The sequence below is a fragment of the Coregonus clupeaformis genome, chromosome 30, assembly GCF_020615455.1.
Source record: "Coregonus clupeaformis isolate EN_2021a chromosome 30, ASM2061545v1, whole genome shotgun sequence".
Classification (NCBI taxonomy): domain Eukaryota; kingdom Metazoa; phylum Chordata; class Actinopteri; order Salmoniformes; family Salmonidae; genus Coregonus; species Coregonus clupeaformis.
In genome coordinates, this window is record NC_059221.1 from 3,539,938 (window position 1) to 3,567,710 (window position 27,773).

The window sequence follows — 27,773 nt, forward strand, 5'->3', positions numbered from 1 at the left end:
AAAACAGAGACCTACACTCTTAGAAATATGTGTACGGTTAGGGTACAGTATTGTTCCCAGGGGTACAAAATTATCAAAATACACATAATGTACCTTCAGAGGTACACATATAAGCTTACATGGTACTGTTCGGTACCATTTAGGGTACATGTGCGGATACAATTTTACACTTTTGTACCGAATATTCTGAATATAAAAGGTACAATCAGTGGCGACCCGTCATTCAGGGCAGGAGGATTGAGCCCCAGGGTTGCCTGTTTTGCATGTAATTTTAGCATTAGTATGTGTCACATATTAGTTTGCAAACAATGTAAAAAAATATATATCTATATAATAATTGAGTTAATAAAGCCGCATACAAACATGGTCTCTTTTTTGCTTTTTTTTAGATAAGGAGTGTAGGGGTTGGTAATGTTGGCAATGTTCTCTAGTTGCGCCGTGATTGGCTCAGTGTTCTGTCACTCATGGGGGACATTACATCACAGCCAAATCAAATGGTAGAGCTAGAAAATTCAAGCCCCTTGGGTGCTGCCATAGAGTTACATTAGAAGTGCCCATCCAAGAAGGCTCAAGGTCATTGGCCACAGATAAAATGACGTCAAATCACATTATATCTACAATAGCTTTAATTGGACTGATCATGTCAACATCATACTTTCAAAATCTTAGCTAGCAGTCATCATCATGAATCAAGTCGACAATCTACTGGTAAATCCTTTTCAATCCTTGTCATTTGAAGATAAATAATGAAGAGAAATTATAGCTAAAACGTATCGGTGCTCATCGGCCATCGGCAATTGGACATAAACATTACACAACAAGTTGGAAATCGCAAATTCAACAATGAGTGGTTTGGAAGGAATCAGTGGCTAACTGCAAGCATTGCAAAGCAATCACTAGCCTGCTATTCAGTGGAGTGGGTGTGTGGTCCCAAATCTGGGTTTAAGGGACTCTTTCGAAGCTTAAAATGATAAACATTCAACATTGGCCATGCTGTCAATCCAGCATGATTTCTGCCGCGCTCAAAACAACTGTTAACTCGGAACTGGGAAATCTAACTTCAGTGAGTTCAACTGTGAACTCGGGAAAAAATTAGCTCCGACTGGGAAAATACGTTTTGAATGGTCATCCAACTCAGAATTGTAAGTCGGGAACTCAGGCCTCTTTCTAGAGCTACGACCTGAAGATCACTGACGTCATCATGATTCTACCTTGTTTTTTTCAGAGTTCCCAGTTGTCTTGAAAGCGCCATAAATCCAGAGAATGCCAGACTTTGATGACAAAGTTTGATGACAAAATTTGCCCACTGTCACGCTCGTCGGGAACAGAGGAGGACCAAGGCGCAGCGTTGAATGCGAACATATTTATTATAGGTGATACACGATCAAAACAACAAAACGATAACGTGACAGTCAACGGTCTAACACAAACCAACTAGAACAAGATCCCACAACCACTGTGGGCAAACAGCTTGTTTAAATGTGGTTCCCAATCAGAGACAACCAGCCACAGCTGACACTCGTTGCCTCTGATTGAGAACCACACTGGCCAACATAGAAATGGAACACATAGAATACAAATGAAACTCACCCCCTGGCTCAACATACAAGTGTCCCCAGAGCCAGGGCGTGACAGTACCCCCCCCTAAAGGCGCGGACTCCGACCGTGCCAACTAAATACCACAGGGGAGGGACCGGGTGGGCACTCCGCCTTGGCGGCGGATCCGGCTCGGGCCTGATCCCCACTCCCTCTCCAACCCCCCAAAGTACCCCTGGTCCGGTCTGGCCCCGTTGGCCGGAGCTGGACTGCACACTGATGGAGCGGATTGCTCTAGCTCCGGCGTAACGCATCTGACCGGTGCCGGACCAGGCACCAGTGGAACAGGCACGGGCCGTGCCGGACTGACGACACCCACCACTGGCTTGGTGTGGAGAACAGGCACGGGCCGTGCTGGACTGGCGACGCACACCACTGGCTTGGTGTGAGGAGCAGGAGCGGGCCGAACCGGGCTGGCGACGCGCACCATTGGCTTGGTGCGGGAAGCAGGAGCGGGCCGGACCTGGCTGACGATGCGCACCCCTGGCTTGGTGCGTGGAGCAGGAACGGACCGGACCGGGCTGACGATGCGCACCCCTGGCTTAGTGCGTGGAGCAGCAACGGGCCGGGCCGGGCTGACGATACGCACCCCTGGCTTGGTGCGTGGAGCAGGAACGGGCTGGACCGGGCTGACGATGCGCACCCCTGGCTTAGTGCGTGGAGCAGCAACGGGCCGGGCCGGGCTGACGATACGCACTCCTGGCTTGGTGCGTGGAGCAGGAACGGGCTGGACCGGGCTGACGATGCGCACCCCTGGCTTAGTGCGTGGAGCAGCAACGGGCCGGGCCGGGCTGACGATACGCACCCCTGGCTTGGTGCGTGGAGCAGGAACGGGCTGGACCGGGCTGACGACTCGCACCCCTGACTTGGTGCGAGTGGCAGGAACAGGCCGGACCGGGCTGGCGACGCGCACCATAGGCTTGGTGCGGGGATCAGGAACAGGCCGGGCCGGGCTGGCGATGCGCACCATTGGCTTGGTGCAGGGATCAGGAACGGGCCGGACCGGGCTGGAGACTCGCACCATTGGCCTGGTGCGGGGAGCAGGAACAGGCCGGACCGTACTGAGGACACACACCACTGGCCCTACGCAGGGATCTGGAACGGGCCGGACCGGACTGGTAACACACCCCAGTACCTCTCGCCGTGCCTCTACACCTTCCATCCCCTCTTCGACCAGTGGCCCCCGTAACCTGGCGGCCTCCTCTGCCAACCCGCTGGGCCGCTCTGTCGCGGTCTCCTGCTGGCCCGTCGTCCACGGCGTTAGCCCCCCCCTAAAAATTGTATGGGCTTCACTCCTACCCGTGGACCAGGTCTCCATACTTCTCGCCAGCCTTTCGCCCTTCTGCTTCCACGTCAAGCCCCTCTCTTCCTCACCCGGCTTGACCCAGTCGAGGAGGCGCTGGATATCCGCTAGGGATTTCGCTGGCGATGGCTCCTGGACCCGCTGCTTGGTCCAGTTCTGGTGGGATCTTCTGTCACGCTCGTCGGGAACAGAGGAGGACCAAGGCGCATCGTTGAATGCGAACATATTTATTATAGGTGATACACGATCAAAACAACAAAACGATAACGTGACAGTCAACGGTCTAACACAAACCAACTAGAACAAGATCCCACAACCACTGTGGGCAAACAGCTTGTTTAAATGTGGTTCCCAATCAGAGACAACCAGCCACAGCTGACACTCGTTGCCTCTGATTGAGAACCACACTGGCCAACATAGAAATGGAACACATAGAATACAAATGAAACTCACCCCTGGCTCAACATACAAGTGTCCCCAGAGCCAGGGCGTGACACCCACGAAGGACCACCGCGCCACCTTCCTGTTCAAGTGAGCAAAGCACAACTAGGTGAGTCCAAAAATGTACTGTATGCTACTGCATAAATGATGTAATATGCCAGGAAGTTATGTATACTGTAGCTAAGAAAGTGTATTTTGTGTAGTAAGCTGTTAGTAGCCCATGTGCCTCAACCTAATAATTTTGTATATTTTCCCCTCTTAATTTCGCCTACTGTTCTGACTTGGTGGTGCACATGTAGTCTATAGCCTGTTTTAGAGAAATGTAATCATCGAATATTGTAAGAGCTTTCGTTGTCTGCTTATATGCCCCCTTTATTTATCCTACGGCTCTGACTTGGTGTACAGGGAGAACACTGTAAGAACGGCCCATGTTCTGAATTCTGTCGCTGTACATTTCAAAAGTGCTGAACAAATAGTTATATTGACTACGTCCATCCTAGCTCGCTCATTAATGTCTTCATCGAAATTACGGATTGCCCTCTTATACGCTTGTCGTCCCCTTATGCTATAGTATGTACATCTCAAATATCAGTAGAAACCACATTTGTTTAAGCAAGTCAGCTATATCGGCTATGTTTTTTTAAAAGGCAGTAAATGTTTCGCTGACAGACAAGGCTCCGCTGATAGCCAGGTGTAGCAGTGGTAAGGTGTTGGGACTGCTGTTGGGACAGCTTTATGTAGGCCCTAACAGTTTGTTGGCACCGTTTGTCACCGTTATAGTGCAATTCATGTATTGTTTAGTGTTGTGTTGTGTAGTGGCTTTGCTGGCATGCATCCCCAAATGTTTTTGTTTTGTTTGCCCAACCAAGATTTACATGCTAAAATCGCCACTGGGTACAATCATCACACATTCTCAAAAACCACGCCCATCATTATCATATTTCCCAGAATGCTCTATTGCAGGTTGATTTGTACAATTGTTTCTTTCAATATGTGTGTTTTTGCACGCACATTGATTGATCTTATGTAACACAAAGATAAATATATATTTTTCTAAACTAATCCAATCGGTTGGTAGTTGGACTTATTGCACCCGTTACTGAGATGGTTGTTCCCGATTAGAGGGTTTAGGTAGTCTCATTTATACATTTTTCCCACCTTGCAGTCATTCCAAATGCAGGATGTGGGTGATTATTTGGGGCTATCCTAACTCTGGCTGGTTTCCAATAAGAATTACACATCACTTTGCAAACCAGCATAATGTGACTTGCCAGATGTGGCCTGCAAACCAAGAGTTTCAGACCACTGTGTTCGGGTAAAACTAAGCTGTCAAAGTATGGCCTTATGATATAGTATGTAATGTATTGTCATACAGTGTTTAATTTAAATGATAAAATATTCACTTAGGCACCCACTTGGTAAAGGCTACAGGACTGAAAGCCATTGAATGAAATAACCATGTCTCTGTCACTAGCAAACACAGCCATGGGTGGTACTGGTAACTCTAAAATTCACTTGAAATATGGCTCTGAGAAATATGCAAATAAGGCTTTACACCCTACAGTGTTAAAACAACACACCAAAACCTTTTTAGAGGTACATTTTTGCCACTTAAAGTAACAAATTGCTTTGTCACTGTGGTGGTAGCCTAAAAAAGGCACTTTGTACCTTTTCCAAAAGTACATTTTTGTACCTGTACTATCTTGTTCCCCAATGGTACACTATTGGCTCTTTTATTAAGGCACAAACTGCAAGGGTACAACTACGCACCTATAACTAAAGGTACAAAGGACGTACCTTACAGGGTATCATGACAGCGTTTGTACCCCTTTAAGAAAAAATCTAAACCTTTATTTCTGAGAGTGTCTCAACACTTATGGCAACTTCAATGTCCTCTTTGAGCAGGAAATGAACACAGCTCTCTCAAGCTACTGTAGGACTAGCTCTGGTCCAGGTCGTTAGTGCGCATTCCTTCAGTACTTCAGGGCCAGGTCTAGAGCAGTATTTCTGTTGTGTCGCTAACACCTTAAGAACCCCAACAATACAGATTAATAAATCACGTCAGGTTACAGCCCCACTTCAAGGTTGATCAAATCTCTTTGAAGCTAAATAAACAAAACTTTGTTCCTAAACTTCCTTCCATCCACCATCAGAGCTGCTATTCTGATCCAAAGCCATCAAATAATCTGCCAATGCCCAGCAATGTGTCTTGGATGGACAGCCTCAGGCGTTATCAGTCACTCCGACAGGCAGCCTTGCCAGTTGCATTGACGATATGGAGGTGGTGGCGTATACTTAAGGAGATAAAAATGAGGCATGTGCCAACACACCACTCCACCTCTGGCGGCACGAATGGGGAAATCCCATTGGCTTGGCTGGGATGATTGATTGGCAGTGGGCCAGCCTTGATCAGCACTTTGGCTGCCCACCTGTTCCCTGGACAACAGAGAAGAGTAGAGGCTGGGCAGTGCCAGTCTGCCAGTCGTTTATCTGATCCCCCTCTCCCCATTCCATCACAGTCAGACTAGAGTACAGCTATAGACAGCTTTGTCTCTCAATGAACAGATCCCTACTGTAATGCCGTAAATGAGCAAAACTCAAGATTTTGTCTCTGTTGGCATTTTCATTTGGACCGCAGTAGGCCTATCACTGGAATCTAAAACTTCATACCTGAAACTCCAAATGACTGGACCACCTTCACTACCGTACAATAAAGCACTTGTGTTGATCAATACACTGCCCCATAGGCACGTCAACCACAGAGCAACCGGTCTATGGTTGGCGAAGTAGTGCAGTCCTGTTTTTGTCGTGTGTCTGTAAATAGCCTGTAAATACCCCGTTTTTTTGTATTTTTCGTACATATTTCCCTATCAGACTTTTCATCCTTCTACAAAATATACTTTCCTGCAACCCGCCTCACTCAATGTGGAACGGATTCTATTATTGACTTACCTTTTATCTAGAATCTAGAATCTCCAGTTGAAACTAGCTAGCCAGCTAACTAGCCACAGCTAGCGGTGTTTCACCCAGATCATTGGATTTTTCCGCGGGATTAATTTTAATCACTGGACATTGATCACCGGATATTCGGCCAGTCTGCACAGCGCGTTATCGACCCAGAACATATCAGTTTTTCTGCCGGAATCACTGATTCACTGGACCTTTAACTCCGGATTCATCGCTACCAGCTGGCTACAACAACAACAAAACGGACGCTGTGGTCTGGCTAATCATCCCGAGCTAGGCCCATCTCCCGGCTATCTACCTCTCTATCAACCGGACGGGACCACCTAGTGTTGACACGGAGCCCCGCCGATCCTACACGACTGGTCTGCCGACGAAATCGTCTGATGTGGTTACGACGTTAACCACGAAGATTCCATCCATCTGCTAGCCCTGGCCCGTTAGCACACGTTATCCGTGGCCTCTTACTCACTAAACTGAACTAGCTACTGAACTAGCTACTTGCTATTAGCCACAGCTAGCGGTGTTGCACCCAGAATATTGGATTTTTTCCGCGGGATTAATTTTTAATCACTGGACATTGATCACCGGATATTCGGCCAGTCTGCACAGCGTTATCGACCCAGAACATATCAGTTTTTCCGCCGGAATCACTGAATCACTGGACCTTTAACTCCGGATTCATCGCTACCAGCTGGCTACAACAAAACGGACGTAGCACACGCTAGCCGTGGCCTCTTACTCACTAGCGCTTCACCACCGGACCTTATGATAACTCAGCTATACAGCTGATATCTGCTGGACTGTTCCTTTTTACGGTACTACATCCTGTTTATGTTTAGCCTCAGCCCAAACATGGTTAGTTTATTGTTGTTTCGGTTATTTCTAATTGTACTATATCACTGTAGACCCCCCAGCCTAGCTAAACCTGCCTTAGTTAGCTCCTTTGTCCCTCCGCCCATACACTCAGAGACCGACTCAATTGATGCCTCTAGAGATACTATCTCTTTCATTGTTACCCAACGCTTAGGTTTACCTCCACTTTACTCATATCCTTCCATATCCTTGTCTGTACATAATGCCCTGAATCTTTTCTATAACACCCGGAAATCTGTCCCCTTTATTCTATGTACCCAACGCACTAGAAGACCAGTTCTTAAAGCCTTTAGCCGTATCCTTATTCTAGTCCTCCTCTGTTCCTCTGGTGATGTAGAGGCTAACCCAGGCCCTGTAGCCCCCAGTATCACTCCTACTCCCCAGGAGCTATCATTTGATGACTTCTGTAATCGCAAAAGTCTTGGTTTCTTGCACATAAATATCAGAAGTCTACTTCCTAAGTTTGAGTTATTCACTGCGTTAGCACACTCTGCCAACCCTGATGTTCTAGCAGTGTCTGAATCCTGGCTCAGGAAGGCCACCAAAAATTCTGAAATTTCCATCCCCAACTATAACATTTTCCGTCTAGATAGAACTGCCAAAGGGGGTGGAGTTGCAATCTAATGTAGAGATAGCCTGCAGAGCTCTATCATACTATCCAGGTCTGTGCCCAAACAGTTTGAGCTTCTACTTCTAAAAATCCACCTTTCCAGAAATAAGTCTCTCACTGTTGCCGCTTGCTACAGACCCCCCTCAGCCCCCAGCTGTGCCCTGGACACCATATGTGAATTGATTGCCCCCATTTATCCTCTGAGTTTGTACTGCTTGGTGACCTAAATTGGGATATGCTTAATACCCCAGCCATCCTACAATCCAAGCTAGATGCCCTCAACCTCACGCAAATTATCAACGAACCTACCAGGTACAACCCTAAATCCTTAAACATGGGTACCCTCATAGATATCATCCTGACTAACATACCCTCTAAATACACCTCAGCTGTCTTCAACCAGGATCTCAGCGATCACTGCCTTATTGCCTGCATCCGTAACGGGTCTGCGGTCAAACGACCACCCCTCATCACTGTCAAACGCTCCCTAAAACACTTTAGCGAGGAGGCCTTCCTAATTGACCTGGCCCAGGTATCCTGGATGGATATAGATCTCATTCCGTCAGTAGAGGATGCCTGGTTGTTCCTTAAAAGTAATTTCCTCTCAATCTTAAATAAACATGCCCCATTCAAAAAATACAGAACTAAGAACCGATATAGCCCCTGGTTCTCCTCAGACTTGACTGCCCTTGACCAGCACAAAAACATCCTGTGGCGTACAGCATTAGCATCAAATAGCCCCCGCGATATGCAACTTTTCAGGGAAGTTAGGAACCAATATACACAAGCAGTCAGGAAAGCAAAGGCTAACTTTTTCAAACAGAAATTTGCATCCTGTAGCACTAACTCCAAAAAGTTTTGGGACACTGTAAAGTCCATGGAGAATAAGAGCACTTCCTCCCAGCTGCCCACTGCACTGAGGCTAGGAAACACTATCACCACCGATAAATCTACAATAATCGAGAATTTCAACAAGCATTTTGCTACAGCTGGCCATGCTTTCCATCTGGCTACCACTAACCCGGCCACCAACTCTGCACCCTCTGCTGCAACTTGCCCATGCCCCCCCGCTTCTCCTTCACACAAATTCAGACAGCTGATGTTTTGAAAGCGCTGCAAAATCTGGACCCCTACAAATCAGCTGGGCTAGACAATCTGGACCCTTTCTTTCTAAAACTAGCCGCCGAAATTGTCGCAACCCCTATTACTAGTCTGTTCAACCTCTCTTTCATAACGTCTGAGATCCCCAGAGATTGGAAAGCTGCCGCGGTCATCCCCCTGTTCAAAGGGGGTGACACTCTAGATCCAAACTGCTACAGACCTATATCCATCCTGCCCTGCCTTTCGAAAGTATTCGAAAGCCAAGTTAACAAACAGATCATCGACCATTTCGAATACCACCGTACCTTCTCCGCTATGCAATCCGGTTTCCGAGCTGGTCACGGGTGCACTTCAGCCACGCTCAAGGTCCTAAACGATATTATAACCACGATTGATAATAGACAGTACTGTGCAGCCGTCTTCATCGACCTGGCCAAGGCTTTCGACTCTGTCAACCACCGCATTCTTATTGGCAGACTAAATAGCCTTGGTTTCTCAAATGACTGCCTCGCCTGGTTCACCAACTACTTCTCAGATAGAGTTCAGTGTGTCAAATCGGAGGGCCTGTTGTCTGGACCTATGGCAGTCTCTATGGGGGTGCCACAGGGGTTCAATTCTTGGGCCGACACTTTTCTCTGTGTATATCAATGATGTCGCTCTTGCTGCTGGTGACTCTCAGATCCACCTCTACGCAGACGACACCATTTTGTATACATCTGGCCCTTCATTGGACACTGTGTTAACAAACCTCCAAACGAGCTTCAATGCCATACAACAATCCTTCAGTAGCCTTCAACTGCTCTTAAACACTAGTAAAACTAAATGCATGCTTTTCAATCGAACGCTGCTAGCACCCGCCCATCCGACTAGAATCACCACTCTCGGCGGGTCTGACCTAGAGTATGTGGACAACTACAAATATCTAGGTGTCTGGTTAGACTGTAAACTCAACTTCCAGACTCACATAAAGAATCTCCAATCCAAAGTTAAATCTAGAATCGGCTTCCCTATTTCGCAACAAAGCCTCCTTCACTCATGCTGCCAAACATGCCCTCGTAAAACTGACTATCCTACCGATCCTTGACTTCGGCGATGTCATTTACAAAATAGCCTCCAACACTCTACTCAGCAAATTGGATGTAGTCTATCACAGTGCCATCCGTTTTGTCTCCAAAGCCCCATACACTACCCACCACTGTGACCTGTACGCTCTTGTTGGCTGGTCCTCACTACATGTTCGTCGTCAAACCCACTGGCTCCAGGCCATCTATAAATCACTGCTAGGCAAATCCCCGCCTTATCTAAGCTCATTGGTCACCATAGCAGCACCCACCCGTAGTCTGCGCTCCAGCAGGTATATCTCACTGGTCATTCCCAAAGCCAACACCTCCTTTGGCCGCCATTCCTTCCAGTTCTCTGCTGCCAATGACTGGAACGAATTGCAAAAATCTCTGAAGCTGGAGACTCTTATCTCCCTCAATAACTTTAAGCATCAGTTGTCAGAGCACCTTACCGATCACTGCACCTGTACACAGCCCATCTGAAATTAGCCCACCCAACTACCTCATCCCTATATTGTTATCTATTTTGCTCTTTTGCACCCCAGTATCTCTATTTGCACATCATCTCTTGCACATCTAGCATTCCAGTGTTAATACTATTGTAATTATTCTGCACTATAGCCTATTTATTGCCTTACCTCCATAACTTGCTACATTTGCACACACTGTATATATATTTTCTGTTGTATTTCTGACTTTATGTTTTTTTACCCCATATGTAACTCTGTGTTGTTTTTATTGCACTACTTTGCTTTATCTTGGCCAGGTCGCAGTTGTAAATGAGAACCTGTTCTCAACTGGCTTACCTGGTTAAATAAAGGTGAAATAAAAATAAAAAAATAAAAAAATAAAAAAAAATATCAATTTCAACATGATTAGGAAAGCCTGGGCATTGCCAGAAGAGGAGAGTAAATGCGATGCCAGAGGAACACTTAGCACAGAGCCACATATAGAAATACAGTATACTGAATAGAGTTAAATATGGCTCTGAGAACAAGCCCTGTGACAATGCCTGCATATAGGCATTATAGCCATATAGGCTATGGCACATAGCCTAGCCTAATCCACCTGGAATTTACAGGACACAAACCCCTCCCCATCCCTGTCATGAATGGGTTAATTCACTACCTGCCCTACATTGAGGTCTCTCCATCCCTCCCTCCTGCTACCTTTCCCTCTCTTCCCCTGTCCTCCCCGTCTCACCCTCCACCTCTCCCACAGTAGAGTGGATATTTGACAGTCTCTCCCTGCTGTCTGAACAGAACATGTTGCTGGCGTGCCGATGCTGTATAAAGAAACCCATGGGAAATCTGAGAGACAGATGGCTGGGAGAGAGAGAGAGAGAGAGCTCCTGAGCAAAGCAGTCAGTCACCGCCAAAGGCAAAACATCAAAATGTTCCTTGCTGGGTAATTGAAGGCTTGTTTCTGACAAAAAATATATATACTCGTAACATTGCAGAGGCTTGGTGGGAGCTGTGTTGAAAGACATTTGACATTTGATGATGTTTGTGGCGTGTTGGAGTGTTTTCAGACTTCAGGACACGTAGAGCTGCTACAAGGGTAGTCTGAGGATAGGTTTGGGAGGGAGGAGGGTTTGTGAATATCTCTTAGGTGAGTTTAAGACTCCATATCACCAGGTCCTCATTTCTCAAATTAGTCCAAATGAAACAACGCCAAATTTGGTGTAGAATTGCATAATAAAACAAGCTAATTAGCCCCTCACAGTGATAACGTGGTATCATGCCAACAATGTATAAACAGCCATGTGGTAATTAATATGCCATGTTAGCCCTATAAGCACTCTATAGGACTTGAAACAACTTACAGGCTGTGATGGTATGGCTTGTAATACACATGATGACGTAAGACTCTGATTTTATGTAAAACAGCATATGGCACCACTGAAAAATAAGCAGTGAGGCGGTCATGTTATTCTACAGTACAGAAGACAAGCAGATGGAATTATCAAGGGTAAAATGCTCTGTTTGGTTCCTACAGGTCTATTTATTCCAGCTGTGCTCCAAAATGGATTTGTTATAATGACATAACTTAAAAGCATGGTGCCCTTTAGCTACATGAGAGCATGTTTGGTGGTAACCATGGAACCTAAGTGCTGGTCGGACTGAACTAGGAAAATTACCATGGTGAGTTACCCCATCTACTGGAGGAATACCATCATTGCACTAACAGCTGCAAACAGCATCATCGTCATCATCATCAGTAATGTGATAAATTGGTGTAGAAGAACAAGGGTGGCCCACCCTCCTCCTGGAGAGCCACCCTCTTGCAGGATTTTGTTCCAGTCCTAATTTAACACACTTGATCCTGCAATTAGTTGTGTTCGTGTAGGGCTGGAGCAAAATCCTGTACAACCAGTTGACATCTTTCATTATCCTTCTATACAAATACTACAGTAATCAATTGCAGAAACATTATTAAGGGTGTGTATGGTTTGGTTGCATTCTTAAACACAAGTTTAAATATCTGATTCAATAAGTAAGGAAAGGTTACATGGCCCCAGGTGACCCCTGTTTAGGCCTACCAAAATAATAATAATAAAATAATCCTGTAATGGCAGTTGGGTATGATACCTCTCTCTCAGCTCTGGGTTCACTGTCAGAATTGGCCCTGCTTTGCTCTGTCTCACAGCAGAGGATTTAAAAACAAAACATGAAGAGCCACGGACAACTGACAGAGGCTTGAAATGGAAGAACGACTGCATCTCTCCCAGGAGGAGCTAGACTGGGTTGGGCTGGGGTAATTCTAGGCACTGGTGGTGCAATGCTGCTAACTTTACATTGCAGAGCACAATCCAGATTGCCTGACTGACTGACTGCCAGCCAAGGCTCGTTGTGATTGATGCAGGGGATGAGCGGAGCAGTGAGACCCAGGTCTGATAGCTAGTGAAGGTATATGCTGTAGTGTAGGTGTCTGCAACTACAAAAAGTTCCACTCACATACCTCCCGAGTGGCGCAGTGGTCTAAGGCACTGCATCGCAGTGCTAGCTGTGCCACTAGAGATCCTGGTTCGTAGCCAGCTGCAACCGGGAGACCAATGGGGCGGCGCACAATTGGCTCAGCGTTGTCTAGGGTAGGGGAGGGAATGGCCGGCAGGGAGGTAGCTCAGTTGGTAGAGCATGGCGTTTGCAATGCCAGGGTTGTGGGTTCGATTCCCACGGGGGGCCAGTATGAAAAATAAAAATAATGTATGCACTAACTGTAAGTCGCTCTGGATAAGAGCGTCTGCTAAATGACGTAAATGTAAATGAGTCAAGATCAGTCTTCAGTAGCCTCCTAGCTACAGATTGTTACACCAGATAATGTGATTTAAGCAAAGATTTTTGGTATCCATTACTGTGAGCTACAGGTTAGGTACTGTTTGGTGTAGCACAGAGAATTTTTGACCGACCATAGTGATACTGTCTTTGTCCTCAATTAGTGGAAACAGGAGTCTCATAAAACGTCTGTGTTCAGTTGCAGGGGGTCCGTTTGAATTTAGAAAATGCTCCGTTATTAAAATAAATACTTTTTTTTGCTCCATGAAGTAATCTAACGATGTGTACGCCACCATCTTGTCTATTTCAAGTCTTCTCTCATTGATCGAGACAAGTGTCTGTCATCATGACATATGGAACTTTGGGGTGAACACCAACCTGTCTCGATCAATGTTTGACTGTTCCATTAATTCCATTCCAGCCTTTACAATGAGCCCGTCCTCTTATAGCTCGTCCCATCAGCCTCCACTGGTGTCACCACACCTGCCTCTAGTCTTCATTGGGGTTTTTACCGAGGGGCCAGTGTTCCGGTCTACAGTAGAAGCACTGTTTAGACAGCTCCTACAGTCTTGCTTCGGTACTGCAGTTTGACTGACACCCAGCCCAGAAATACAATTTTCATAGATGGCCACATAGAGAAGTCTGATTAGAAAATTCCTAATAATACACTTTTGTCATCACCTTTGTGCACAAAACATTAATTTAATTATTCAAATAATTTACACTAAGGCCAAAACATTTTCCATCACTCACAGCCGAAGGTATTAACATTTTATATTCATCCAATGTATGCCATGTTTTTGCATGACTGTCGCTGCTGATGCTGCTCCATGTGTGCACTGATGCCGGGTTCAAAACAACTGGGAACTCGGAACTGGAAAATCTTAGACTTCCGATTTCAGAGCGTTCAAAACAACTGTGAACTCGAAAAACAAATTGCTCCGACTGGGAAAATCGATTTGAACGGTCATTCAACTTTCTAGAGCTCCGAATTAACGACCTGAAGATCACTGAGGTCATGATTTGACCTCCTATTTTTCCGAGTTCCAAGTTGTTGTGAACACGGCGTAAGTGCTAGTGTGCATGTGAAGTTGGGCTGTTTAAACCGGATGCAAAACTAATATAGATGGTCCATGAATCAGCATATGTGAACGTGAGTAGATTACGTTGAAAACAACGGTCGGACATCTTCTTTATACCTAAAATTGAAGGAGTGTTTTATAGATTTCTAAATGGCCTCCTATGGGTTAAGGGATCAATCACAATGGGAATACAAAACAAAGCATATTGTGATTGGTGAATGAGTATAAAAAATCTGACCAATTGTATTTTAGACATAGACTGACCAATAGATTGTGGTTACATGTTATAGCCTACTGATAGTATATATATATTTTTAAAGATCACTTTTTTGTTGAATTGCACACAAGGTCCAAATGAAATTTTGACTTCCGGTTTTAACCCAACCCCTCCGAAAGACACACAGGCTTACATATACAGGTTTTTTGGGAGAGGTGCGGGGGGCTGCAACACTGCGGGCCCCGGGGAGTTGTTGTGCGTGGGTTAAGTGCCTTGCTCAAGGGCACAACGACAGGTAATGGCATCTAGGATCTAATACCAGCAACCCTCCAGTTGCCAGCTCACTTCCCACCAGATCTTTCCCATCAGACCTGGGATTCAAACTGGAAACCCTCCGGTTCCTGGCTCGCCTCTCTAACCTCTAGGCTTCTGCCGAGAGTAGAAAATCTTAACTCTGAGTTTTTTTTTTTTGGTTGCTCGAACTAATTTGTGAATATGCATAATGTCACACCTGACATTGAAAAAGAAGAAAAACCCTGCGACGAACCAGAAGTGCATGAAAAGCAGGTTCATAACTAAATCAAGGAGCGCTTAACATAATTGGCCAGTAGGGAGCGCCACGAGAATTAGAGAATTTAGAAGTGATGCGGACTGCTTTCTGAAGATAACTCAGTAGACTACTAGCCTACTACAGATGCTGGCAAAAAACTCCGTTAATTGCCATTCCCTCGATCAATTAACTCAGAAATCAATGTGTTAGGTTACTGTGTAAGAAGAGAGAAAATGTAGACTTGTCAGAATGAACAGCATATATGATCGGAAAAGCTTCCATGTCATTAATTGAAAACTAATCGGAATTGGACAACAATCTAAAATGGGTTCATTTTATGGCTTTGGCCATGCTTCTTGGTTGTTTGATATTCAACCGCATTTAACATATTTCTTTATTTTGGTGGTATAGCAATTTGATTGTCTGTCTAAAGTGCAGTTGAGCTCAATGTGTAGCAAAAACATATGTGAATCAACATAATTAGTTTGCTTGCACCTGTATTGTTGACAGCTTATTTAATTGTATGCATATTAATGTATTACGCACACTCGATCATGTGTCTCAATCAATTTGTTCCCCCTCTTCGCCGAATTTCTAAAGATTTTGCCTGTGCGTTTCCGGAACTCTCGAATTGGTTTTTGTATTCCTGGACGGGACCGACAACATCGTTGCGCCTCAAGAAACTGATGAAAGAAATCTCAACCTGTATGTAACAGAAAATGTATTGACAATTGAATGCAAATTAATTGACCATTGAATGCAAATTATTCAATAAATTTCACGCAGCGAATGCGAAAGGTAAGGATACTTTTTTAGTTTGCATGCCAAATGTAATTGTGGGGGATGTCATTGTTAGAACATTAGTCGTGTTTCGTCTGCCCAGTGTGTCAACTGTGGACAATGGGAGCCTAGTGCACATCATCGGTGCTCAGACTGCATTGCCAATGCAGTGAGTGCATGTTATGAAACGTGTGCTTTTTCATAAATCTTACAGCAAAGCAGTTGAAATTGAAGATGTTTCATTGTTGTCATTCTAGCTAAAACAATAAAATAACAATTCACTTCAGTGGCATTGCTTGCTGAAGTGATGACATAAATTCATACCTAGTTCAACCTTAGCTGACTAAACTCAATTCCATGGTGAAGGACGTTTCTGATGAACTTCACCAACGGAGTTGAGCAGACACCAGGCTTTGTGGAATTCAGCTCCAACTACATTTAGTCGCCCAAGGTCAATACTTCCAAAAAATGTAAATTAAGAAACGCTTGCCTTGTACATATGTTTTCTCCTCTGTAGTAGCGTGCCTTTCTTTGTTTGCTGAAATCAAAACTTTTTAATAAAACATTTTAATGAAATACAACCACCAACTCGTTCCTTGTTGAGATTCAATTGGCACATGCGCATTCACGCTGAGTTGCCGTCTTAGATCAACGAGGAAACAGTTGGTACTAAATACAAGGTAGGCCTAAGCGTTTCATAATGTATATATTTTTTGAAGTATTGACCTTGGGCGAATACAGTAGATGTAGTCGGAGATGAATTCACCATGGAGATTAGTTTAGTCAGCTAGTTCAACCTGTGGTTTTGGCTGTTTTTTTTTTGGTGTGACATAAGAACATGTATGACTTTTGTTATCTTGACATAGTCATATCTGCCTCAACAGCAAGATTTATACCATATTTTTGGGGAATAAGAATCGTGACTTGCCACAGAGATTCAACTTTGTCATATAGAACTGAAGCTTTAATAAACATTTCTAAAGGTGTCTAAACGTGGTGATTTGAGGGTAGAAATGTACAGTATGTTGTGCTGAGGGATTAGGCTCTTTGACCTGGTCCCCTGGATTAACCGACTGGTTCTTTTGTTGAAGGGAATTCAAAGACATTTGCTTAATTTCCCCTCAGATCATGTGTCCAATGACCTCTACCCATTCCCAAACCCAACATGAACTGTTCTGTGAGCACTTGGGGAAGATTAAACTGTCTTTTTAAGATGTCACACCTTGTACTTTTTAGTTTGCTCTTGTAACATTTATTTTTGTTGGCCAATTTGTCTTCAAGCTGCCACATCGGTTCCATGTGAGTCCATTGTCATGGTGAGCAGCCATTATGATTTCTACAGCAGTTAATTTCTTTACCTTTAATCAACCACTCTATTAACGTTGGGGTTAGTGTCTCTTCTTATCCCCTTGGCGCACACTGAAAAGTCATAACCACACAGTACACCTTTGTGCTCAGAGTATGTCTATTCTCTCTGTCTTTTCTCCGGAGGTTGTCACTGAGCCACCTCAGTTCAATGTGAGGAACTCCCTTGCACCCTGCCATCCCGAAATGAGGAGCCGCACTCCTCGGCTTTCCGTCTCCTCTCTCGTGCTTTGAACTCTCCAAACTTTTAACTCTGTCCCCGTCTTCTCTTAATCATGAAGTTCATGCACTTTTTTTCTCTCGCCCACCCAGCAGGCTATGTTCTCACGTCCCTGTAACAGGTGTAAAAAAGCCACATGTAGAGAAATAAATCAATATATATGGCTCTAATGACCTGGCTCCATTATTTATGGACCCATGGTCTGTATGTACTGGACTAGTCTGAGTGGAGGGGCATTTTTTTTCCTCGTTAAAGGGTGCTCTGAAAAGGATTAGCCTATTAAGTAGAAGTCAAAAGGCGAGCAGAACGTGTGTGTATGTATATATGTGTGTATGTATGTTTGTATATATACAGTGAGGGAAAAAAGTGTTTGATCCCCTGCTGATTTTGTTCGTTTGCCCACTGACAAAGACATGATCAGTCTATAATTTTAATGGTAGGTTTATTTGAACAGTGAGAGACAGAATAAATAAATAAAAATCCAGAAAAAACGCATGTCAAAAATGTTTGCAGATCTTCTCCAAGTCATTAAAGTTTCGAGGCTGACGTTTGGCAACTCAAACCTTCAGCTCCCTCCACAGATTTTCTATGGGATTAAGGTCTGGAGACTGGCTAGGCCACTCCGGGACCTTAATGTGCTTCTTCTTGAGCCACTCCTTTGTTGCCTTGGCTGTGTGTTTTGGGTCATTGTCATGCTGGAATACCCATCCACGACCCATTTTCAATGACCTGGCTGAGGGAAGGAGGTTCTCACCCAAGATTTGACGGTACATGGCCCCGTCCATCGTCCCTTTTAATGCGGTGAAGTTGTCCTGTCCCCCAAAGCATAATGTTTCCACCTCCATGTTTGACGGTGGGGATGGTGTTCTTGGGGTCATAGGCAGCATTCCTCCTCCTCCAAACATGGCGAGTTGAGTTGATGCCAAAGAGCTCAATTTTGGTCTCATCTGACCACAACACTTTCACCCAGTTCTCCTCTGAATCATTCAGATGTTCATTGGCAAACTTCAGACGGCCCTGTATATGTGCTTTCTTGAGCAGGGGGACCTTGCGGGCGCTGCAGGATTTCAGTCCTTCACGGCGTAGTGTGTTACCAATAGTTTTCTTGGTGACTATGGTCCCAGCTGCCTTGAGATCATTGACAAGATCCTCCCGTGTAGTTCTGGGCTGATTCCTCACCGTTCTCATGATCATTGCAACTCCATGAGGTGAGATCTTGCATGGAGCCCCAGGCCGAGGGAGATTGACAGTTCTTTTGTGTTTCTTCCATTTGCGAATAATCGCACCAACTGTTGTCACCTTCTCACCAAGCTGCTTGGCGATGGTCTTGTAGCCAATTCCAGCCTTGTGTAGGTCTACAATCTTGTCCCTGACATCCTTGGAGAGCTCTTTGGTCTTGGCCATGGTGGAGAGTTTGGAATCTGATTGATTGATTGCTTCTGTGGACAGGTGTCTTTTATACAGGTAACAAGCTGAGATTAGGAGCACTCCCTTTAAGAGTGTGCTACTAATCTCAGCTCGTTACCTGTATAAAAGACACCTGGGAGCCAGAAATCTTTCTGATTGAGAGGGGGTCAAATACTTATTTCCCTCATTAAAATGCAAATCAATTTATAACATTTTTGACATGGGTTTTTCTGGATTTTTTTGTTGTTATTCTGTCTCTCACTGTTCAAATAAACCTACCATTAAAAATTATAGACTGATCATTTCTTTGTCAGTGGGCAAACGTACAAAATCAGCAGGGGGTCAAGTACTTTTTTCCCTTACTGTGTGTGTGTGTGTGTATATATATATATATATATATACACACAGAACTAGTCAAAAGTCTGGACGCACCTACTCATTCAAGGGTTTTTCTTTATTTTTACTATTTTCTACATTGTAGTATAAGAGTGAAGACATCAAAACTAGGAAATAACACATATGGAATCATGTAGTAACCAAAAAAGTGTTAAACAAATCAAAATATATTTGAGATTCTTCAAATAGCCACCCTTTGCCTTGATGACAGCTTTGTACACTCTTGGCATTCTCTCAATTCCAGCTTCACTTGGAATGCTTTTCCAACAGTCTTGAAGGAGTTCCCACATACGCTTAGCACTTGTTGGCTACTTTTCCTTCACTCTGCCGTCCGACTCATCCCGAACCATCTCAATTGTGTTGAGGTCGGGGGATTGTGGAGGCCAGGTCATCTGATGCAGCACTCCATCACTCTCCTTCTAGGTAAAATAGCCCTTACACAGCCTAGAGGTGTGTTGGGTCATTGTCCTGTTGAAAAACAAATGATAGTCCCACTAAGCCCAAACCAGATGGGATGGCGTATCGCTGCAGAATGCTGTGGTAGCCTTGCTGGTTAAGTGTGCCTTGAATTCTAAATAAATCACAGACAGTGTCACCAGAAAAGCACCCCCACACCATAACACCTCCTCCTCCATGCTTTATGGTGGGAACTACACATGCGGAGACAATCCGTTCATTCACACCCCGTCTCACAAAGACACGGCGGTTGGAACCAAAAATCTCAAATTTGGACTCCAGACCAACGGACAAATTTCCACCGGTCTAATGTACATTGCTTGTGTTTCTTGGCCCAAGCAGGTCTCTTCTTCTTATTGGTGTCCTTTAGTAGTGGTTTCTTTGCAGCAATGATGGACTGTTGTTTCTCTTTGCTTATTTGAGCTGTCCTTGCCATAATATGGACTTAGCCCTATTTGGTAAAATACCATCTTCTGTATACCCCCCCTACCTTGTCACAACACAACTGATTGGCTCAAACGCATTAAGAAGGAAAGAAAATTAACTTTTAAGAAGGGACACCTGTTAATTTAAAAGCATTCCAGGTGACTTTCTCATGAAGCTGATTGAGAGAATTACATTTACATTTTAGTCATTTAGCAGACGCTCTTATCCAGAGCGACTTACAGTTAGTGAATACATATTTTTTATACTGGCCCCCCATGGGAATCGAACCCACAACCCTGGCGTTGCAAACGCCATGCTCTATCAACTGAGCTACATCCCTGCCGGCCATTCCCTCCCCTACCCTGGACGACGCTGGGCCAATTGTGCACCGCCCATGAGTCTCCCGGTCGCGGCCGGCTGCGACAGAGCCTGGATTCGAACCAGGATCTCTAGTGGCACAGTTAGCACTGCGATGCAGTGCCTTAGACCACTGCGCCACTCAGGAGACTATAATGCCAAGAGTGTGCAAAGCTGTCATCAAGGCAAAGGGTGGCTATTTGAAGAATCTCACATACTTTTGAATGTATTATTCTACAATGTAAAAAATAGTAAAAATAAAGAAAAACCCTTAAATGACTAGGTTTGTCCAAACTTTTGACTGGTAGTGTATTTATCACACACAGTGCATTCGGAAAGTATTCAGACCCCTTCACTTTTTCCACATTTTGTTACTTTACAGCCTTATTCTAAAATGGATTAAATAAATAAAAATCCTCATCAATCTACACACAATACCCCATAATGACAAAGCAAAAACAGGTTTAGACATGTTTGCAAATTTATTACGTAAGTATTCAGACCTTTTGCAATGAGACTTGAAATTGAGTTCAGGTGCATCCTGTTTCCGTTGATCATCCTTGAGATGTTTCTACAACTTGATTGGAGTCCACCTGTGGTAAATTCAATTGATTGGACATGATTTGGAAAGGCACACACCTGTCTATATAAGGTCCCACGTTTGACAGTGCACGTCAGAGGAAAAACCAAGCCGTGAGGTCGAAGGAATTGTCCGTAGAGCTCCGAGACAGGATTGTGTAGATGCACAGATCTGGGGAAGGTTAGCAAAAACTTCCTGCAGCATTGAAGGTCCACAAGAACACAGTTGCCTCCAAAATTCTTAAATGGAAGAAGTTTGGAACCACCAAGACTCTTCCTATAGCAGGCCGCCCGGCCAAACTGAGCAATCGAGGGAGAAGGGCCTTGGTCAGGGAGGTGACAAAGAACCCGATGGTCACTCTGACAGAGCTCCAGCACTCCACCAATCAGGCCTTTTATGGCTCTCAGGACAGACTGGGGCGAAGGTTCACCTTCCAACAGGACAACGACCCTAAGCACACAGCCAAGACAACGCAGGAGTAGCTTCGGGACAAGTCACTGAATGTCCTTGAGTGGCCCATCCAGAGTCCGTACTTGAACCCGATCAAACATCTCTGGAGAGACCTGAAAATAGCTGTGCAGCGACGCTCCCCATCCAACCTGACAGACCTTGAGAGGATCTGCAGAGAAGAATGGGAGAAACTCCCCAAATACAGGTGTGCCAAGCTTGTAGCGTCATACCCAAGAAGACACGAGGCTGTACTCGCTGCCAAAGGTGCTTCAACGAAGTACTGAATTTTTCTCCCCAATTTCGTGATATCAAATTGTCCCATCGCTGCAACTCCCCTACGGACTCGGGAGAGGCAAAGGTCGAGAGCCATGCATCCTCCAAAACACAACCCTGCCATGCCACACTGCTGCTTGACACACTGCTCGCACCAAAGTGTCGGAGGAAAACTGGCGACCAAAGGACATCACGGCCAGCCAAACCCTCCTCTAACCTGGATGACGCTGGGCCAATTGTGCGCCGCCTCATTGGTCTCCCGATCGCGGCCTGGCCGTGACACAGCCTGGGATCGAACCCGGGTCTGTAGTGACGCCTCTAGCGCTGTACATAAATAGAAAAGTATGTGGACAACCCTTCAAATTAGTGGATTTGGCTGTTTCAGTCACACTCGTTGCAGACAGGTGTATTAAATCTAGCACACAGCCATGCAATCTCCATAGACAAACATTGGCAGTAGAATGGCCTTACTGAAGAGCTCAGTGACATTCAACGTGGCACCATCATTGGATGCCACCTTTCCAACAAGTCAGTTCGTCAAATTTCTGCCCTTCTAGAGCTGCCCCGGTCAACTGTAAGTGCTGTTATTGTGAAGTGGAAACTTCTAGGAGCAACAACGGCTCAGCCGCGAATGGTAGGCCACACAAGCTCACAGAACGTGACCGCCGTGTGCTGAAGCGCGTAGCGCGTAAAAATCGTCTGTCCTCAGTTGCAACACTCACTACCGAGTTCCAAACTGCCTCTGGAAGCAACGGCAGCGCAAGAACTGTTCGTCTGGAGTTTCATTAAATGGTTTTCCAAGGCAGAGCAGCCGCACACAAGCCTAAGATCACCATGCACAATGCCAAGTGTCGGCTGGAGTGGTGTAAAGCTCGCCACCATTTGACTCTGGAGCAGTGGAAATGTGTTCTCAGGAGTGATGAATCACACTTCACCATCTGGCGGTCCGACAGACGAATCTGGGTTTGGCAGATGCCAGGAGAAAGCTAACTGTCCGACTGTATAGTGCCAATTGTAAAGTTTGAAGGAGGAGGAATAATGGTCTGGGGCTGTTTTTCATGTTTCGGGCTAGGCCCCTTTAGTTCCAGTGAAGGGAAATCTTAACGCTACAGCATACAATGACATTCTATGCAATTCTGTGCTTCCAACTTTGTGGCAACAGTTTGGCGAAGGCCCTTTCCTGTTGTAGCATGACAATACCCCCGTGCACAAAGCGTGGTCCATACATAAATGGTTTGTCGAGATCGGTGAAGAAGAACTTGACTGGCCTGCACAGAGCCCTGACCTCAACCCCATCGAACACCTTTGGGATGAATTGGAACGCCGACTGCGAGCCAGGCCTAATCGCCCTACATCAGTGCCCGACCTCACTAATGCTCTTGTGGCTGAATGGAAGCAAGACCCCGCAGCAATGTTCCAACATCTAGTGGAAAGCCTTCCCAGAAGAATGGAGGCTGTTATCGCAGCAAAGGGGGGACCAACTCCATATTAATGCCCATGATTTTTGTAATGAGATGTTTGACAAGCAGGTGTCCACATACTTTTGGCAAGGTAGTGTACACACACTGTCTCTGTCTCTCTCTCTCTCTCTCTCTGTGAGTGACCAGTTTATTATGAACACCACCCTGTTCACAAAAATGGGTAACGTGGCTTGCTATATAAAGCAGGCATCTAGGCATTCAGTTACTGTTCGTTTGAACGTTAGAATGGGCAAAGCGAGTGACCTAAGTGACTTTGAGCATGGTATGATCATCGGTGCCAGGTAAGCCGGTTCCACTATCTCAGAAATGGCAGTCCTCCGGATGTGGAGTTCTTTGGCTGGCGTGGTTACACGTGGTCTGCGGTTGTGAGGCCGGTTGGACGTACTGCCACATTCTCTAAAATGACTTTGAAGGAGGCTTATGGTAGAGAAATGAACATTCAATTATCTGGCAACAGCTCTTGTGGACATTCCTGCGGTCAGCATGCCAATTGCATTCTCCGTCAAAACTTGAGACATCTCTGGCATTGTGTGATGTGACAAAAACGCACATTTTAGAGTGGCCTTTTATTGTCCCCAGCACAAGGTGCACCTGTGTAATGCTTGTACTGTTTAATCAGTTTCTTGATATGCCACACCTGTCAGGTGGATGGATTATCTTGGCAAAGGAGAAATGCTTACTAACAGATGTAAACAAATTTGTGCACAACATTTGAGAGAAATAAGCTTTTTGTGCATATGGAACATTTCTGGGATCTTTTATTTCAGCTCATGAAACATGGGACCAACACTTTACATGTTGCATTTATATTTTTCTGCAGTATAATTGATTGAGAAGCAGCCAGTAAGACTATGTTTATAACACTGACCTATATTTTGTTGCTGTATATGTTAATCAATGGTCAAATATTGCAGCATTTTCCATTTCCTGAAAAGTTAAACTTTTGGAGAGAAGGTTTTCTTCAGTGACGATTCGGTGATTAATAAATTTTCCAACAAATTTATATATATAAATACATTCAGTTACCGTTTAGTTTTCATTTTCAGTTACGAGTCACTAGCTAATTCATATTGTGTAATACATGTTTTAAGTGCGCAATTTCACCATTTGATAGGCTAACTGTGCTAAGATCCACAGTGGTCCTTTATCCACGCAAGTGGAATGCTGAGACCGTTGGAAAGCACCTTTTGGGTTTCGGGGCTGTTTGCTTTCTGTAACCAAATAAATGAGAGCTCTGTTTTTGCCTGTTGGCTGCCTGTTTCTTGATGGAATGTTCCAAAAATGTTTAGAGGCTAATATCATTGTTAATAGCCTAACCCTCTGGCACTTTTCAGGCTGCTGATTTCAATGTTTTAAGGGAGCCTTTTTTCTCCTCCAACACCTCACCATTCACAACATAAAAGCAATGGGTGTGGTGTGTCTAAGGTCTATATCTTTGACTTACTACTCTGTAGTGTGTGTGTGTGTGTGTGTGCGAAAGCTTGCATGTGGGCAGTGTATGCTCATCTCGGTTTAGGTTTGTGTGGGTCACTGGATATGGAGCAGTGTCTGTCTGCAGTTTTATGTAAGCGGTCTGTCTGGTGAGTGGTGAGGGAAGGTAGGGTGTCTGTCCTTATTTAGGCTACAGCACCACTGTTGTTGATGTTAGCAGGTGATTGTTCAGCAGAAACCCTGTCTGCACACACTAACCCCCACGTAGATATGCGATCCCAGACCACTCATTTTAGATGCCCTTACCTTTCCACACCTGTCTATTAGGGCTGGGACGATACCAGTATTGCCAAACTGAAGCATGCTGATGCCTTAAGAGTTGAATACCTCTGGTCTATTGTGTCCAAATGACCCCAGTGACCCTTCGCTCAAACCTGATTGGACGTATCCCGCAGACTAACTCATTATGTTTTTTCACATCCACTATAGTTTATTGGATTAGGGAATGAGCTAGGTTGTAGGCTCTAACATTGCTGTTTCACCTTTTTGCCTACAATAAGATGGGCTAGTGTGACCTTTTCCCTTGCCTTATGTAGTCCTGGAGTTTGGTGATGTGTGTCTGTCCATCAGGTACGTGGGAGGGGATTACTAGGGAACCTGTGTTAGAGGAGGATTCTGTGTTGACTGGTTTATCTCCTAAAAATACCTTGGTGACCCGGGGTCAGCATTATTCACAGCAGCGAGTGACAACCTTTTAATAGAGTCCTCAGGGTGCTATTTCATTGGCTCACTGTCTGCATGCCTCACCACTAGGCTAAATGCTGAATTTAGGCAAATGACCCTAGCCGAGGAATGTGTCTTTTGGGAGCGGTTGTTTTTAAAAGCAATTTGCATTATTATGAACCACCAAAGCAAAACAATTGTATTATGACTCGATTGCTTTGTTTTTCTTCTCTGTCTCTAAATAGTACTTTAATCTTACCCAACATGACTTTTGTTATACAAGCAAATTGACCAGCTTAAGTTGAACTAGTCAAATGGAAAATGGCTTTTATGGTTACATAGTGATGAATGAGGTGATGAAATGGGTTACAGATACAAAGATTCTTGCACATTATAGACCTACTGTATGAATGGACTGACTCACATCCATTTTTAGCTAGACATCAGAAGGGCTCCACGGCCCACTATGAGCCCCTTTTGATGCCCTTTAGGTCTTCATCAAAGTGCCTGACTGAAGCTCTGGAGACAGGCAGATCTCAGGGCATCACAGAGGGGGGACTTCCCACTGTGCCATGTACTATACTGGACTGTACTGTAGGTCATTTCCATGTAAAGGGACCCATGAGCCCCGGAGAAGATGGCTGCCGTTTTACAGCCCTCTAACCAATTCTACTATTATGTGTGTTTTTTGGCGTTATTTGTAATTTATTCTGTACATAATGTTTCTGCCACCGTCGGTTATGACCAAAAAGAGCTTCTGGATATCAGGACAGCGATTACTCACCTCGTATTGGACGAAGATTTTTTCTTCAACGAGTCGGACGCGAAGGATATCCTACAGACACCCGACAAGGCCCAAATGCCCGTCATTCACATGAGAAAGAGACAGAGATATCGTGGACGTAGGTCAGGGTGCCTTTTAAGGATCCAATGGCGAGCGAGTAAACTGCCTCTTCCATCAATCCTATTAGCCAATGTTCAATCATTTGAAAATAAGGTAGACGACCTAAGATTACGGTTATCCTACCAACGGGACATTAAAAACTGTAATATCTTATGTTTCACCGAGTCATGGCTGAACGACGACATTGATAACATACAGCTGGCGGGATATACGCTACATCGTCAGGATAGAACGGCAGACTCCAGTAAGACGAGGGGTGGCGGTCTGTGTATATTTGGAAACAACAGCTGGTGCAAAAAAATAGAATACTAAGGAAGTCTCAAGGGTTTGCTCGCCTGAGGTAGAGTATCTCATGATAAGCTGTAGACCACACTATTTACCAAGACTGCACTCAATGAGCTGTATAAGGCCATAAGTATACAGGAAAACACTCATCCAGAGGCAGCGCTCCTAGTGTCCGGGGACTTTAATGCAGGGAAACTTAAATCTGTTCTACCTCATTTCTACCAGCATGTTAAATGTGCAACCTGAGGAAAAAAACTATAGACCACCTTTACTCCACACACAGAGATGCATACAAAGCTCTCCCTCGCCCTCCATTTGGCAAATCTGACCATAACTATATCCTCCTGATTCCTGCTTATAAGCAAAAACTAAAGCAGGAAGCACCTGTGACTCGGTTAACAAAAAGTGGTCAGATGACGCAGATGCTAAGCTACAGGACTGTTTTGCTAGCACAGACTGGAATATGTTCCGGGATTCTTCAGAAAGCATTGAGGAGTACGCCACATCAGTCACTGGCTTCATCAATAAGTGCATCGATGACGTCGTCCCCACAGTGACCGTACGTACATACCCCAACCAGAAGCCATGGATTACAGGCAACGTCCGCACTGAGCTAAAGGCTAGAGCTGCCGCTTTCAAGGAGCGGGACTCTAACGCAGAGGCTTATAAGAAATCCCGCTATGCCCTCCGACGAACCATTTAACAGCCAAATAGTCAATACAGGACTAAGATTGAATCGTACAAAGGGAAGCACAGCCGCGAGCTGCCCAGTGACACAAGCCTACCAGACGAGCTAAATTACTTCTATGCTCGCTTCGAGGCAAGCAACACTGAAGCATGCATGAGAGCACCAGCTATTCCGGATGACTATGTGATCACGCTCTCCGTAGCCGATGTGAGTAAGACTTTTAAGCAGGTCAACATTCACAAGGCCGCAGGGCCAGACGGATTACCAGGACGTGTACTCCGAGCATGTGCTGACCAACTGGCAAGTGTCTTCACTGATATTTTCAACATGTCCCTGACTGAGTCTGTAATACCAACATGTTTCAAGCAGACCACCATAGTCCCCGTGCCCAAGGACTCTAAGATTAAATGACTACCGACCCGTAGCACTCACGTCTGTAGCCATGAAGTGCTTTGAAAGGCTGGTCATGGCTCAC

General features: G+C 45.1%; 1 protein-coding gene and 1 long non-coding RNA gene across 2 annotated transcripts in view; one reads left to right on the forward strand and one right to left on the reverse strand.

The window, feature by feature from the left end:
- Positions 1 to 980: 980 nt before the first annotated feature.
- LOC123482252 lies at positions 981 to 14,099 on the reverse strand. The gene is made up of 3 exons (XR_006657623.1): positions 14,086 to 14,099; positions 1,178 to 1,180; positions 981 to 1,073 (listed from the first exon to the last, which is right to left on the reverse strand). It is a non-coding gene; the product is annotated as an uncharacterized LOC123482252 (long non-coding RNA).
- A 605-nt stretch (positions 14,100 to 14,704) lies between these two features.
- Positions 14,705 to 27,773, forward strand: part of LOC121545496 (helicase ARIP4) — an 87,264-nt gene continuing 74,195 nt past the window's right edge. Inside the window, exon 1 of the mRNA XM_041856058.2 lies at positions 14,705 to 15,874. The gene's annotated coding sequence lies outside the window, so the exon portion shown is untranslated. The remainder of the gene's footprint in view (positions 15,875 to 27,773) is intronic.